Raw genomic sequence first — 16,112 nt, forward strand, 5'->3', positions numbered from 1 at the left:
GCATCAAAAACGACGCGCAGCTTGGTGGTCGTGCTGTCGGGCTTCAGTACCGCATGCTGCGGCAAGAAGTACGTGACTGGAAAGGTGCTCAACTCTCGTGGTGAAATCTCTCGCATGTGTTGCATGCGAAGATACTCGTCGATAAACTCGATGTACATTTTCTTCACGGCAGGATCAGTATCCAATCTTCGCTCGAGTGCCATGAAGCGACGAGTGGCAAAGGCTTGAGTGTCCCCTAGGCGATCAATCACAAACTGCTTCTTCGGTAGCTGGACGACAAATCGGCCGCTTGAGTCCCTCTTCGTCGTTTTCTCGAAGTGTGTTTCACACGCTGACTCCTCCAAAGACAACGTGCTGGTGGTGCGACACGATTCCAGCTCAAAGAAACGTGCCAATCCTTCTTCAATCTTCTCAGTTGCGCATGCCGATACCGCTAGTAGAGAAGCAGACTCGTCCGGAATGCCTCCGGAAACAATCCAGCCCAGCAGAGTGTTCTGCAAAATCGGACCGGAATCTCCTAGCTTGATTTGACGCTCAGCGATCATCAGCTCCAGGTACACCTCAGCTCCTATTATCAGGTCAACTGCTTCGGACTCATGGAATGTCGGATCAGCCAACACTAGCTCCTTCGGCACGTTCCAGGATCGAATATCGATGCTTCGTGTCGGAAGATCGACAGTTACTCGCGGTAGCACGTGGAATTTGAGATTCGTCACGTACTTTGTGACAAGCGAATGAACCTCAGCGAAAACTGCTTGAGTGGAAGCAGTTCGCGATCCACCGATTCCAGCAATCGGTAGATGTTCACGGGTTCGCTTGAACTTAAGCCTTTGCGACATGGCTTCAGATATGTAGCATCGCTGGGACCCGGAGTCCAGCAACGCACGAGCGAGTAAGGAGTTACCAAACTGATCGCAAAGATTTACGACAGCGATAGAGAGCAAAACAGTGTGTGGAACGTATTGCGGAGATTCCACCTGTTTAGACTCCTGCGCGAAAATTAGTTGCGTGGTTTTTTGTTGCGTGGGCCCACAGATATAAAACTAGACCACGTCCTGGTGAAAATTTTACGCTGTGTTGTTAGGAACACATTTGGTAATAGTTTTGCATTGTAAACAAACATTTATAACGCATCTGCGCTGGAAATGAGCCTAATTATTTATTTGCTTCGGAATCTATAAATCTTTACAACGGGCAATATCGTGTAGTTGCAAGAGGTGTAGTGTGATAACTTGTACTGGGGCAGTCTGTGGCGGAAATGTGTGAATGAGCATTGCTTGCATTCGGTGGTTCTGTGCGTCCACTTTGTGTAGGCTGAGTGTGTGTTGAGTGACCGTTTGGTGTTGGCTTGGCTTGTGATGGTTGCGTGTTCTGTCCTTGTGGTTTCTTCATTTGTTGATTCCCATTTGACTGTCCAGATTTACTCGACGGATTCGCGATGGTCGATGAGTTCGCGTGAAGCAACGAGTGGTGACGTTGACCACAGTGGAAGCACGATCCTCTGGTGCAGAATCGCGCGATGTGCCCCGATGACAGGCAATTCAAACAAAGCGAATGTTTCTTCACGGCATCGACCCTTTCCGAAATCCTCATCTTCGAAAACTTCGCGCACTTAAAGGCGGATGTAGTAAACTGATCCTACCGAACCAAGAAAATCGCGAAATCCGATAAAAAAGTAAGTCCCCGTTAGAGACGTGTATCCGTCCCGAAATTCGTCAATAAACTGACTCGCAGATTTCATGCGAAGAGCTATCTTAGCAAATTCCTTTTGCACACCAACACAATCGTAATGTTTCATTCGCACATCGTTGCAAGGCCCTTGCATGTGTATGTAAATCATCAATCATTATCGAACAGGCGGCGTGGTGGCCGACGAAGCGGAGGCCGAAGAAGCGGCGGTCGAAGAAGCGGCGGCCGAAGAAGCGGCGGCCGAAGAAGCGGCGGCCAACGACGCGCGAGTAGTTCATGATAGGCTTCGGCGATGCGCATCCCGATTAAACAAATGCTCCAAAATCAAAACTTGTTTTATCTCATATTTTATGAATTTTTCATTATTCAACATCTATACACTACAGCGGAGTGAGCAGATTCTCTGCAAAATGGACAGCTACTGGGTGGTTGGACTCCGGTATGGCTAATAGACGGACGAACAGGTTTCCTTGCTTCGGTTTGGAATGGCTTCACAGGGGTGATGGACTGCAGCACCGAACAGTAACTCTTCAGGAACTTGACCAGATCTTTATAGTTAGGAACCTCTTTGGAGTTGTAATGCGATTCCCACTGCCTCAACGTTGTGGGATGCAGCCGCTTGCAGAGCATGTACTGAAGTAGCGTACTCCAGCCATCCGGATCTTCTCCGATCTTGGTGAGCATCTGGAGCTTCTTTTCAAACCCGTTAACGAGTTTGCTCAACGTCTCAAAGCTTTCTTGACGAAGTGGCTCGAGAGAGAACAAAGAATCAAGATGAGTCATCACCAATAGCTTCTTATTCTCGAAAGCGTTTTCCAATGCCTCCCACGCAATGGCATAATTGGCGGAGGACATCTCAATTGCGGCAATCTCTTGTAGTGCTTCTCCGGTGAGGGATGTGCGTAGATAAGTAAACTTATCCTCATCGAATGTGGCTGCCATCGTTCATCGCTTGCTGTCGTTCTTGCGGCGGTTCGAAGGACCAAAATGTGTACACTAAGTCTTAATCACTGATTTCAGGTCGTCGGATTTCACGGAATTTCGAAAAAACTCGCGGACTTTGTGGGTCGGACTGAACTTTGTTTTATTGGCACTGAGTTAATGTTCACAACGGTACAATATTGAAACACGCGACGTGGGTTGAAACTCGATCTAGACGTGCGAGAGGTTTATTGCGGACTGATTTATTACAATTTTCTGACCTGCCTACCGACCGTGTGCGATGTTTTTTGACCATCGTATCGCTACCTGCGGTCGGCCCTAACATCGTTCGTGAGGCGATCGATATGATACGGGATAGATTTATAATTTGCTTCAGTTAGAGTAGTGCGACTGTATCTTTTGCTCGGACACTAGCGTAAAGCTAGTGATCTTGTAGTAATGGTAGGTGCAATGCAAATTAATGACCTAACTTGGCGATCGGCGCAAACACCTGGGTAGATAAATAAATTCCTGCATGGAACAAAGGAGGTGCAAATTTCAATGTGTGGCCTCTTCGCGAGCATTTTGTCTTACGAACTATGGGTACATAAAGGAAAAGAAAAACACTTACGTTTAGTCTCCCTAGTATTTCTGTACGCTTTCAGTCTAGTCACTCGGTTCGGTCTTCGTTTCCCGGATAAAAACTAACCATAGGGTGTTTGGTGAAAACCATTCCTGCACCATACAGTGTACCAGCTACAATAAAATGTATTGTAATGAAATGGTTCGCTGAAAGCTTTGAACATTGTAGCAACTATACACAGTGCTGAAAAATTCATTTCGTCATATCAAAATTCAACCACCAACAGCTCATTTTAGAAGCTGAACCTGGGAATATGGTATATGAAAAACTTGTGCGGCTAGACCAATTCTGCAAGAAAGTCACGGAAAAACTGCTATTTTACGAATATTTAAGATAAATGTCACGGACTACCTTCGAAAAATGCCAAATGATATTCACCGTGAATATCATTGGGATTTTTCGAAGGTAGTCCGTGACATTTACCTTAAATATTCGAAAAATAGCAGTTTTTCCGTGACTTTCTTGCAGAACTGGTCTAGCTGCACAAGTTTTTCATATACCATATTCTCACGTTCAGCTTCTAAAATGAGCTGTAGGTGTGAAGTAAAAGACTTGGACTTCTTTATTCTTTAGTGGTTTATTAGCGAATGTCCTGTCTTCAAGAGTCATACGTCATAAGTCAGTTTCACAGCCTACCATGATTTAAGTACTGGATTACTACATTTCGGCCATCCTGACTAGTTGATGCCCTCATCAATAGAACCATAATCTGTATTCAACAAATCATCAGGAGATAGCCAAAGTTTCATATTTATTGGTGAACAAATTGAGTGATAAGGAAGGCTGGAAACTTGAAAACCCTCAATATCAGAAACTACGTAACGATCATTTGGCAATGCTTTTTTAATAACATATGGACCTTTATATTTTTCCGATAATTTAGAAGCCGAATTTATCTTCAATACTACAAAATCTCCAACTTTGTACTCAGTAGCCTTTTTACGTTTTTTATCTGTTACTAGCTTGTTATAATTTTGATTATTTTCTATTACCTCTTTCGCTCTATTCCTTACTGTATTCAAATCATCGTTATTGCTATTATTCTGAAAAGTATCTAAAAATGTTTGCAAATTGTGCTCAGTAACATTCAAATTTTGTTGATGAAAACCAAACAACAAAACACTGGGATAATTTTTAATGGATCTATTGTATGTGTTATTGTGTATATATTCTATTTTACTCAACAAGTTATTCCATTTTAAGCCTGTGTCACTAACTAATTTAGCTAACATTGGCGATAATGTTCTATTTACACGTTCCGCTTGGCCATTAGCTTCTGGAGTATAAGCAGCAGTTTTAATATGTTGTATATAATTATTCTTAACAAAGTTATCAAATTTCATCGAAGAAAAACAAGATCCTCTATCAGTTATTATTCTTCCTGGTTTACTGTAATAGTTCATATAATTAGACAAATGTTTTATTACTTCTTCTGTGTTGGTTGATTTGGTACAATAAAATTTAACAAATTTTGTAAAGGCATCTACAACTACCAGAATATATTTGAATCCACCACTCGACGGTAATTGTATTGGTCCATAATGACCCAAATGGATTGTGTTGAAAGGTTGATTACCTTTTTCAATACATTTAAGAAAACCTTCTTTTTTCCCTTCTTTGGGACTAAAAAATATGCAACTTAAACAATTAGATATATACTTTTTCACTATTTTTCACATGTTCGAAAACCAATAGTGCTTTTTAATTTCAATCATCGTCTTTTCAATACCAATGTGACCTTTTAAATCATGGCACATTCTAATGATATTGTCAATCATTAGTTTTGGGATTACTAACAACAATTTACCATCATTCTTTCTGAATAATATGCCATTACTTAACTCAAAGTTTGGAAAACTGCTGTTTTCTAGGTGTGTTTTAATGTTTTTCAATTTCTCATCCTGTTCTTGAGCGAGTATCACATTTCTTTCCACATCTTCTGTTTCTAATACATTTATTTGATAAGTTCGAGATTTTCTTGTTATTTGTTTTTCGTTACTCATATTTTGCCTACTCAATGCATCTACATGCCGCATTTTAGCTTCATCTCTATATTCAAGAGTGTAGTCATAATTTTCCAAAAACAAAGCCCATCTGCTGATTTTAGGATTTATTTCTTTTTTAATTAAAGTTTGTGCCAAAGCATTACAATCCGTAAAAATTTTGAATTTCATACCGGATAGATAAACATGAAAACGCTTGATTGCATGAACAACTGCCAAGGTTTCTAATTCAAAACTATGTAATTTAGATTCAAAATTGTCAGTATTTTTGCTAAAATAACTAATTGGATGAAAGTTATTGTCATCTTGCTTCTGTAACAAAATGGCTCCAAACCCATGGGAACTTGCATCACAATGTAAATGGGTTTCAGCATTAGGGTTAAAAAATAGCTAATATTGGTGCTGTGACTAATTTTTGTTTAAGTGTTTCATATGCACTAATTTGTGCCTCTCCAAAATCAAAAGCTGTATCTTTCTTCAAAAGGTTATACAATGGTCTTGCAATAGTAGCAAAATTTTTAATAAACTTCCGAAAATAACTTGTCAATCCCAAAAAGCGTTGCACATCTTTAACATTTTTAGGAACTGGAAATTTAGAAACAGCTTCAATATGCGATTGATTCGGACGTTGATAGTATATCCCAGATAATCAATTTCAGTAAACAAAAATTTGCATTTTTCCAAATTTAATTCCAAAAGATTATCGCTTAAAATTTTAAAAACCATTTTCATTATTTCTAAATGTTCTTCAATTGTATCTGAGAAAATTATTATATCATCAATGTAAACACATATTTTACCTTTAGCAATCAAGTCTTTAAAAATAGTATTTATAAATCTTTGAAATACTGCTGGAGCATTACAGAGTCCAAAAGGAACACGTAAATATTCATACTGCCCAGATGGTGTAACAAAAGAAGTGTATTTGGTGCATTCTGGAGCAATTCTAATTTGGTGAAACCCTGCTTTCAAATCTAAAACTGAAAAAATCTTTTTATTCCTGAGTTTATCTAAAATTTCTTCAATTAGTGGTAAAGGATAGTTGTCCCTATATGTATCTTTGTTGAGTTTTCGATAATCAACACACATCCTAACATCGCCATCTTTCTTCGGAATCAATACAATTGGACTGGCATAAGGAGAATCACTTTCTTTAATTATTTTGTCACGTAAAAGCTCTTTAATTTTATCATCTACTTTATTTTTTTCAGAATATGCTAGTCTTCTAGGTTTGAAGTGAAACTAAGTACCAGTTTTTAGAGAGATTTTCATTTCATATTTTGTTTTTGGCTGACTGGGCTTATCGGAACAAATGTAAACCATTTTAAAAATTTCCATAAACTTTGCAATATGATCGCTACTTACATTTCCAATACTTTTCAATATTTCAGATTCTTCGAGGGAACTTATTTGTTTTATTTCATTTTTATTTCCATGCACCTCCTTTCGGATCACCGGAGTTCTCGAAATTTTAATACGGCTTCTCTCGATGATGGTTTGAATGTTAGGTTTCATTATAAAATCCCTTCCTATTATAGCGTCATACGATGACATCGTCAAATCAGGAACGACCAAAAATTTAATCCTGCAATGGACATTTTGAACGCAAATGTTAGTTATTAATGTACCTAAAATGGTTAGTCGTGTTCCTCCGATACCCTTGTAAACTTTTTTGTTATCAAAATCAAGAATTTTTGAATTTTTTACTAATTTAAGGCATATCAGAGAAACAGGACTTCCTGTATCAAATAGAGCTGTGAAACATTGGTCATTGTCTGTCAATTTTATATCTACCAGTCCGTTGTAATCTTGTTCAGCCTGACTCTCTGATGTAGCATCAACGGCTCCAATCCTAGTTTCTCTCATCCATGGATTATTTCGGCGGGTTGATTGATCCTTTTGTTCGAATGGTTGGCGGATTTTCCGACATCTTGCGGCAATATGTCCTGGTAACTTACAGTTATAGCACACGAGCGAAGTTGAAGTCGATGGTCCACGAAGTTTGATCATTGAAAAGGCTCTCGAAACATCAGCAACTGTTGAAAAATTCTGCATCCTAGCTTGATTCTTCAATTGTTGATCTGGAATTCCTTCGACTAGATATTCCACGAACTCTGACTCCCGAAGTCGTAATGGTACCGCCAAAATTTTTTTTTCACAGCAGTATTGGCCAAAAGTTTCATTTTCTCTCCATTTTCTTGATTCCAAACGTTTGCGTACTTGAAACAAGCTCTCATGCAGCACAAATGTCATCTTCAAACTAGCAAGAAAATCTTCAAATTCCATTGACATCAATTCCGGTGACGAAGTAAACCAAACTTGAGCATTTCCTTTTAAGCATTTGAAAACCAACAGCTTCATAATTGACTCACTTATCTTGAAAACTTGCTTAGTATGTTGTACAATGTTGATGAAATGATTCACATTTTCTTGAGTGGAGCCCAAAAAATCCGGCAGCAACGCAGAAATTTCTTCCATTTTGAAAAGCCGTTCATCGCCACGTTTTCCTTCATGGTTGATTCTGGTGAAGTTTTCAGCTACATTGGATCCATCTCCACTGCCCGAAGCTTCTCCTAAGTTTGCAGATTGTCCAGAACTTGGATTCCCATCGGTTGAGTTTTGACGATCCGAGAAAGGAAGACCGCTTCCGATATTTCCCAAATCTTGAATTTCCGAGGGTTTCTGGCTCCGTAAAAACATCTTGAACAGCTTGGACTCTATCCCACTTCTGAATTGAAGTAAAAGACTTGGACTTCTTTATTCTTTAGTGGTTTATTAGCGAATGTCCTGTCTTCAAGAGTCATACGTCATAAGTCAGTTTCACAGCCTACCATGATTTAAGTACTGGATTACTACAAGGTGATTGAATTTAGATGTGACGAAATGAATTTTTCAACACTGACTATACATTTACATCCGATCTTTATGTAACAATATATTATACTGTTTTTCTTACGTTTGAACCATTCACTTTTCCGAAACATTATTTTTCCGTGCATTTTAATTATATATTCAGTTTTAGATTTGTTCCGTGCTTTGTTTTGTTGATGTTTGTGACTTTTTCGATGCAAAGGAAAGAAAAAAAAAGTGAATAAGTTGAAACATCAATTTGAAGTCAATAAAATGTTTGAATAAGTGGTAAACCAGGTGGTGAATTCCGGCGCACATTTTCTTCGAAGAGAAGAAATTTTCTTCCATTGCTCACCAGCAAGAAAATTTTCTTCTCTTCGAAGAAAATATGCGCCGGAATTCGCGTACAGGTCTCCTAAAGACTGTAGATCTAAGAGATATGCCGGGCTAGATATGTAGAGTGCGATAGCGGAATACGAATGTAGGTCAACCCGGAAAGACGCAGGTCAAATTATCGTAAATCAGTGGATTAGTTCAACACTATTCTTTGTATATTTGCATTTAGGGGAGTTTTCTCCCCTTCTTCCCGAGCAGAAGGGCATACCTTGCAAATACCATGCGAAGAGCAACATGTGCTCTAATACCTAAAATTGTTATTGCTGCGTTATTCTACGAAATTTTATGAGAACATCACAATAACAGTTGGAGGTATTTGAGCAGAGTTTGGTATTGATGTAGTATTTGTTGGTTTAGCAGTGAAAACAACTGAAGAAAAAGATTTGCTATTACATCATGAAGTCATCGAACAAATGAAACATTTAATTACAAGAAATGTTATTGGTTTGTTATTCAATAACATTGGGATAACAAATGCAGCACTTGAAATTTTAGGTATACATTAATTATTGAAATAACAAGCCTTGTTATTTTCTAGGTGTTATTTATACAAAATTTTGGTATTCGTTTTTGTTATTTTGCCTCGTATTACCACCTAATGGAGGACATATCAAGGTATGATAGTATTTAAGATAAATACCTTGATATGTTATTCTCTTGTTATTTTCTTCTGCTCGGGTTTCATGTGAACTTGCCTTCGACCACAACCGAATCAAATGCGATTGATGAAATTTATCTTTGACGTAAAGTCATCTTTAAAATATAGACTGGACTGGACACTGGAACGACTTCTAATATAGGTTTTCTGCGGATTCGCTTTTTAATCTAACTTCTATTTGAATCGGACATGACAGTTTTCTCATGAGTTGTTATGTATTTCAAACTATAGTCAAAATCGAACCTCAATATTGCAATAACGGTTGAGCACGCTGTAATGATACTTACGTACCTCGTCACCCACTTCATGCAACTACATTAGTGGTCTAATAACACTTAGCGCGCTCGGCATAGTATCATCATGCCGTTCAAGGTGTTGCCACATATAATGCTTAGTTTGCAAAACCCGATTATCTGGCTGGTGGGGCATGGGAGCCTAAGCTTCAACTATTAATGCAATCAGAGACTAATCAGACATAGACGTGGGCGATCCTATATATGAAGGGTTATCCAAAACGCTCTGGAGAATTCCCAAAGCGCATTCTAATAAATCTAATAAGCCTAAGATGCCATTAACAGGAGGGAAATGACAAGATAGTATTACATTATATGGTTTATGTAATATAAAACAATACAACATAACAAAAGTGAACCATTCCAAAACCATTTAATTAAATGTATAACCAGTAGTGAAATTATAATTAAAAACAATATATTTACGGTACATTTTATTGTTTTAAACCGTACATGTACCATACAATGTACGGTATATTTAAACCCACGTATCAGTATTTAGAACAATTCATTTACAATAAAATGTATGGTTTTGCAAAAAAATATATATGGAGAAAAATATTTTTTTATATTGTTACGATATTTAACAACCACTAACCAGTATAATATATTGTAAAAATCTTTTTTACAATTCACTGTATGGTGTCTTTTCGTACCACACATTTGTGCTCATACAAGCTTGAGCGATTTTGGAGGTTACAAAGTGACACTGGATCGAGAACTGTATGCAACTAAGGGAGCAATAATTTCATGTTTTAGTTCACTATAAAACTCACTGTATACTAATTACCAACTTGCAAATTCACTTCTTGATATTATTTTAACGGAATGGTTAAAAAAGCACTTTTAATATGCATCTAAATGAGCCACTGCAAACTAGAAACGTGGAATCAATTCAGTAACAAATTTTGAAAACGACGTATAATCAATGCTACACCATTGATTATACGTCGTTTTCAAAATGTGTTACAGAATTATACAATGCACTTGTTTCTAGAGTTCTCGTTCACAATGGATAGCAGTGGTTTGACGTTTTGAGTAAGCGGTTTGTACGATACTTGCGTGCGCTGGTGTGTGTGCAGTGCATGCTATCACGTCGGATGAGAAGGTGCGCCTCTACGCCAGGGGCATAGTCAACCCCACCTCTATTGGGAGAAAAAACACCGCCTGGAAAAAGTGGAGTTTTACGGTTTTACTAGAAACTTTATGTGCCAGGATAAGGTCGGAAACCTGCGTTGTAATGTTACGATAGACGGGGATACTTTCGAGGTGGTGAAGGAATTCGTCTACCTCGGATCCTTACTGACGGCTGACGATAACGTGAGCCGTGAAATACGGAGGCGCATCATCAACGGAAGTCGGCCCTACTACGGGCTCCAGAAGAAACGGCGGTCGAAAAAGATTTACCCGCGCACCAAATGCACCATGTACAAAACGCTAATAAGACCGGTGGTCCTCTACGGGCACGCTCGAGGAGGACCTGCAAGCACTCGGAGTGCCAAGGATGATCTTCGGCGGTGTGCAGGAGAACGGTGTGTGGCGGAGAAGGATGAACCACGAGCTCGCTGCACTTTACGGCGAACCCAGCATCCAGAAGGTGGCCAAAGCTGGGAGGATACGGTGGGCAGGGCATGTTGCAAGAATGTCGGACAACAAACCTGCAAAGCTGGTGTTTGCAACTGATTCGATTGGCACAAGAAGGCGTGGAACGCAGAGAGCTCGATGGGCGGACCAGGTGAAGCGTGACCTGGCGAGCATTGGGCGCAACCGAGGATGGAGAGCGGCAACCACAAACCGAGTAATGTGGCGTACTATTGTTGATTATGTCTTGTCTTAAATGTGATGTTGAACAAATAAATGTATGTATGTTAGTTGTGTATTTACATAAATTGGTGTTAAGTGTAGAATTAGCATTTGTTAAAATACACGTTATCAAAAAAAATTGGTTTGCTTGGTTTGCATGTGTAGATTTAAGGACAATTTTCCGTCTTTCGTGTCTTGTATTGTACAGAGGAAGTGCAGGTGGCGCGTGGACTCGGAGTATGGCGGAGTTCAGATGCGGTACAAGAGGTGGTTGAGGGGTTGGGAGTTGGCGTAGGTTATTCCGGTGCCCTGCGGTCGGAATCGACCCCTACAGCGATTAAAAGGCCATGGAGAGAACATACTAAGCTAGGTTGGATCCTAACCCGTGGTTGGAACGGGGTCCCCGGTAAGGACCGTGGCAGGTGGAGGCCATACTGTCAGCAACCTTCTGGTGCAGCTGATAAGGCCTGAAGGTTAGTGATACCCTTGCCTTCAGCAGGTCAGATAGTGTTGCACGTATCAGTTCTTGATGCTTGCAAAACAGTTGGGCGCGGGCAGGGTTGACCCTGCCCGCCTTCCGAGGACAAAGGGAGTTGTGAGGACCACTCGGGAAACTTGCTAAGCGCCAGCATGCTACCGTGATGGACTCCCCAAAGCGAGTCATCGATGTTCGTTGCTGCAGGCTACGCAGCTAACCTTGAGGGTGCGATATGCACTAGACCCTCTATGACGCAATGCTTTCTCGGTGGTTCCGGAGAGACGTAGGGTTTGGCGACCATGGGAATGTGTTTAGTGGGTCGAGCAGAGAGTAGTCCTGGTTTTTACTTATGTTCTACAAGACGACCTCAACCCCACACTACCTGTACCGTCCTGTTCGGGTGTCTGTTGAGCAGATTTATATCCCATGGTTTAGAAGAAAAAAAGAAGAGACTCTCAGCTAATAACTGTTGGAACACTTCCATAGAAATCTAAACAGAGAAGCAGTGATCCAAAGAAAACGTTACGCCAAAAAGAGGAAAGAGGATTAGTTTGAACAAGTTTTATATTGGTGGCCAAAACATTTTGAAGTGCTTGAAATGAACCATCGACCAAAAAAAAAAAAACAGAAAAGCGATACTTTTGAGAGACTGTTTACATTTAAGAAAGTACTATATTTTTCAACGTGAAAGAGGCAAAGCAAAGTTTTGATAAATGAAATCCTTCTAGAGATACTGCAAACGAGATTTTTACATAAATGTAAGCAAACGGTGAACTCGTTTCATTCAGTAAATCCATTGCAAGCTGTATTCGCCAGAAATCCCCAACTCTTCCGTTTCCAAACTTTCGAAATCCCACTGTAGGGAAATTCCATATCACGTCGGGCAACCAGCAGCCGCGCTCTAGCACCACGCAGTCTATAAATAAGTTCACACTCCATTAGAACAGCGCGGAGTCTATCCGTCTTCCAAGATCGAACAGCGCTGTCGTACGTGGTCGTCCATTTGACTACGCGGTGGGCAATCTACGCGCGATGACGTCGCGATGTTCAACGGATCGGATAACATCGAACAAGGGGCTCCCTTCATCTGTAATGCAATCAACGCCACCAAACCAACGCCAACGAGAGCCACGTGCAAGGGGTAGGTGTGACGGGTGTCGTCGTCGAGGGAAAAGTACATCTAATGCGTCCGGAAATTGCCTTAATTTCTTGAAAATACACTTTCACTTTTTTTTTGCTTGCTGGTGCCCTACTGGACGATCTAATGCCATGCTACTAACAGCTTGCAGTAGCAGACGCTGAGTAGTCGAACGAACGCAAACGCATTTTATCGGATGGCTCACGCGCGGTGCGGGCCGGTCGAAATCTAAACAATCAGCAAATGGTTGTTTCCAGTTTTTGTGATCCAATTTTGGAGGTTGAGTCACCCCTGGGGAAGGGTATGGTGATCCACAGAACAGCATTGCTGTAGCATCGTAGTAAGCCTTGCATTTTGTAACTGACAAATTAAGGCACAAATAAATTCATTATTGTTCTAACCACCAAACGAGAAGGTAGCATTCTACATTTTGGCGATTGAAGGAAATCAAATCGGAGACTCGGAATGGCTTGGCCCATGGTCTGCCCATATTCGCATAGTCGATGTAAGCGCCACTGTACTTTCCAACATGTTTTTGGAATTTTAACAATGAATAAATATAAATTTCAAGATTTTTACCACGTTGACATCTAACTAAGGGTTAGATGTTGTGATCTATTGAATAAAACTGGTCACAAATATGCACACGCGATATATATTAGCTTTTGTACGATGGCATTGCCAGTGGTGGTTACTTCGACTATGCGAATATGGGCAGGGTAGGTAAAAACGGAGATGATACATGGAATACGGACCCCAAGGTGTTTCCTAGATAGGAATTGGATTCTGGTTCTTTTAGGGATGTCTTCTCTTCGTTTAATTGTCGAGATGATGGTTACTTAGGTAGAAATTCTCAGGGATGAAGTCTACATTAGAAACAATTTTCTAATTAGATCCCGGAATTTCAGATAAATCTGAAGTAATGCATCCGTCTACGAATTTGAAACATAGAGAACCCGAAGAACAGATAAGACAACTCTTCACTGAATGCCTCTAAAAAAATGCAGTTTTTATTTTTGGATGACATCGACATAATTTCAAGAAACCTGGTGTCCAGGATGGCTTTCTTGATATGGATGGATTCTGCAGATTGAAAAGTGGAAGATTGTATTCTGAGCTATGGTTCTAAAACCCGGAAGAACGGGATGGCTTTTAGAACTGAAAAAGTGGAAGATTACAATCTGAGCTACAGTTTCGAAACCTGGTGAAACGGGATGGCTTTTGGAAACTAATAATGCGAGGTATGCACTTCAAACGGAATCGCTCAAGTAATTTTCGTTCAGTGCATTATTTTTTCGTGACCGGAATGGTCAAGAAATTTAACACAGCAAGCCCCATTTGATTTGACGTTTCGTTCCAGCTCCGTACTAGGATCCGGAATAAAGCGACGCTTTATTATTTCTTGAGCATTTCCTTGCCTGAATTTTCCACGCATCGAGATAGGCAAAGAAATTTCTTGCGATCTGCGTACTACCCATAAAGTGGAAGTCTGCGATTTGAGTTACAGTTTCGGAACTATCCGGAAACTAAAAATGGATGATTGCAGACTGAGCTAACCAGTGCTGCCCATAATCGCATAGTTGACGTAAGCGCCACTGTAGTTTTCAACACCCTTTTGAAATTTTAACAATGATTAATGATAAGTTTATGATTTTTTTTTCACGTTGAAATCTAGCTAGTGATTAGATCTTGTGCTCCATTGAATAAAACTGGTCACAATTATGCACATTTGATACATATTAGCTTGTGAGTGCTGACATTGTCAATGGTGGTTACGTCAACTATGCGATTATGGGCAGTGTGGGGGTAATTCCGTTCCATGTTTAACCTACAATGCGAAGCCCAATTGAAATTGGGATGGCCTTCGCAGTTAAAATTAATCTTGAATTTACATTCTGTTTAGGTGAATCACATAGTGCCACCGTTTGTTGAAGATGCTGAAGGATGTACCGCCCTTCGGTGGGAGAACATTTCGATGCCTACCTATCGTGGAAAAATGTTGAAGGTCACGATTAGAAATTCAGAACGTTGATGCTCTTCGGAGGACCGGATGTGAGGAAGATCATTGGGAAGATCATCGTAGATGACGAACATGTCATCAACAACCGCTACAGGGAAGCTCTGGAGTTACTAGATGCGTATTTCGTTCCGCGTGTCTCTAAGGCGTACGAGCGACAGAAATTCCGGCAGATGGTTCCGTGCGATAAGGAAAAAATGGACACGTTTGTGGTTAAACTCCGGAAGCAAGCTGTTCATTGCGACTATGGTGATCAAATGGAAAGTATCATAGTGGACCAAATCATTGCGACGTCGGCAAACGCAGAGCTACGGAAGAAGTGTTTGGAAAAAGATCGATCGCTGGAAGGAGTGCTCGAAATCGGTCGGACCCTGGAATCCGTTGCGATGCAGCTAACAATGTGGGACCAAGGGACAAACAAATCGAAAGCAGAAACGGTCCACATCGAGGAAACCACGTCTGGAAATGCTGTGCTCGCAGTCAACTCTGCTAAGAAATACCAAAGGAATCCCTGATGTTTCCGTTGCGATGGACGTCATCTGTCATCTGATCCGGCTTGCCCAGCAAAGAATCAAAAGTGCAAATCCTGTAATCAAACCGGACACTTCGCTAGATGCTGTTTTTTGAGTAGGAAGAAAGTCGACTCACCCCATCCGCCCGCAGAACCTGAGAAGAAGAAACGGATAATTCGGCAGGTCGAGAACGTCACAACTGTGCAACGCGATAACGAGGACAAGGACAGCGATATCTTCAATAGAGGGTCTTGCCCGGGATTTCCCGGGACAAAAATCCCGGGATATCCCGGGATCTAAAAATTCCCGAATCCCGGGATATTTTTCCAGAATTCCCGGGATTTCCCGAAAATTAATAAAATAACAATAGTGAGTTCTAATAACTATTCACCCGCATTTTTCTTTATCAATGTTTTCATTTTTGTCAATCGCGCACTATCTGGCATGTCCAGTTATCTTTTTTGTTTTCGGCAATCAGGTTTTTAACGAAAACCCGTGTAAATATGTCACTTTTTTTTTTAAAGAATATTAGAATTCGCATCTTGAGAAATTATTTATGTTGTTTTAGTAATCTTGGGATGTTTGGCGAAATTCTTTGAAAAAAAAGGTAGCAGAATTATTGATTTTTTTTACGAAACATGGGTGGTTACACAGAATTTTCTGGTAATATCTGAAGTACTTATATTACACAGTTACTCCCGATAGATTTCT

This window comes from Aedes albopictus, chromosome 2 (genome assembly GCF_035046485.1).
Source record: "Aedes albopictus strain Foshan chromosome 2, AalbF5, whole genome shotgun sequence".
In the NCBI taxonomy this organism is placed as follows: Eukaryota; Metazoa; Arthropoda; class Insecta; order Diptera; family Culicidae; genus Aedes; species Aedes albopictus.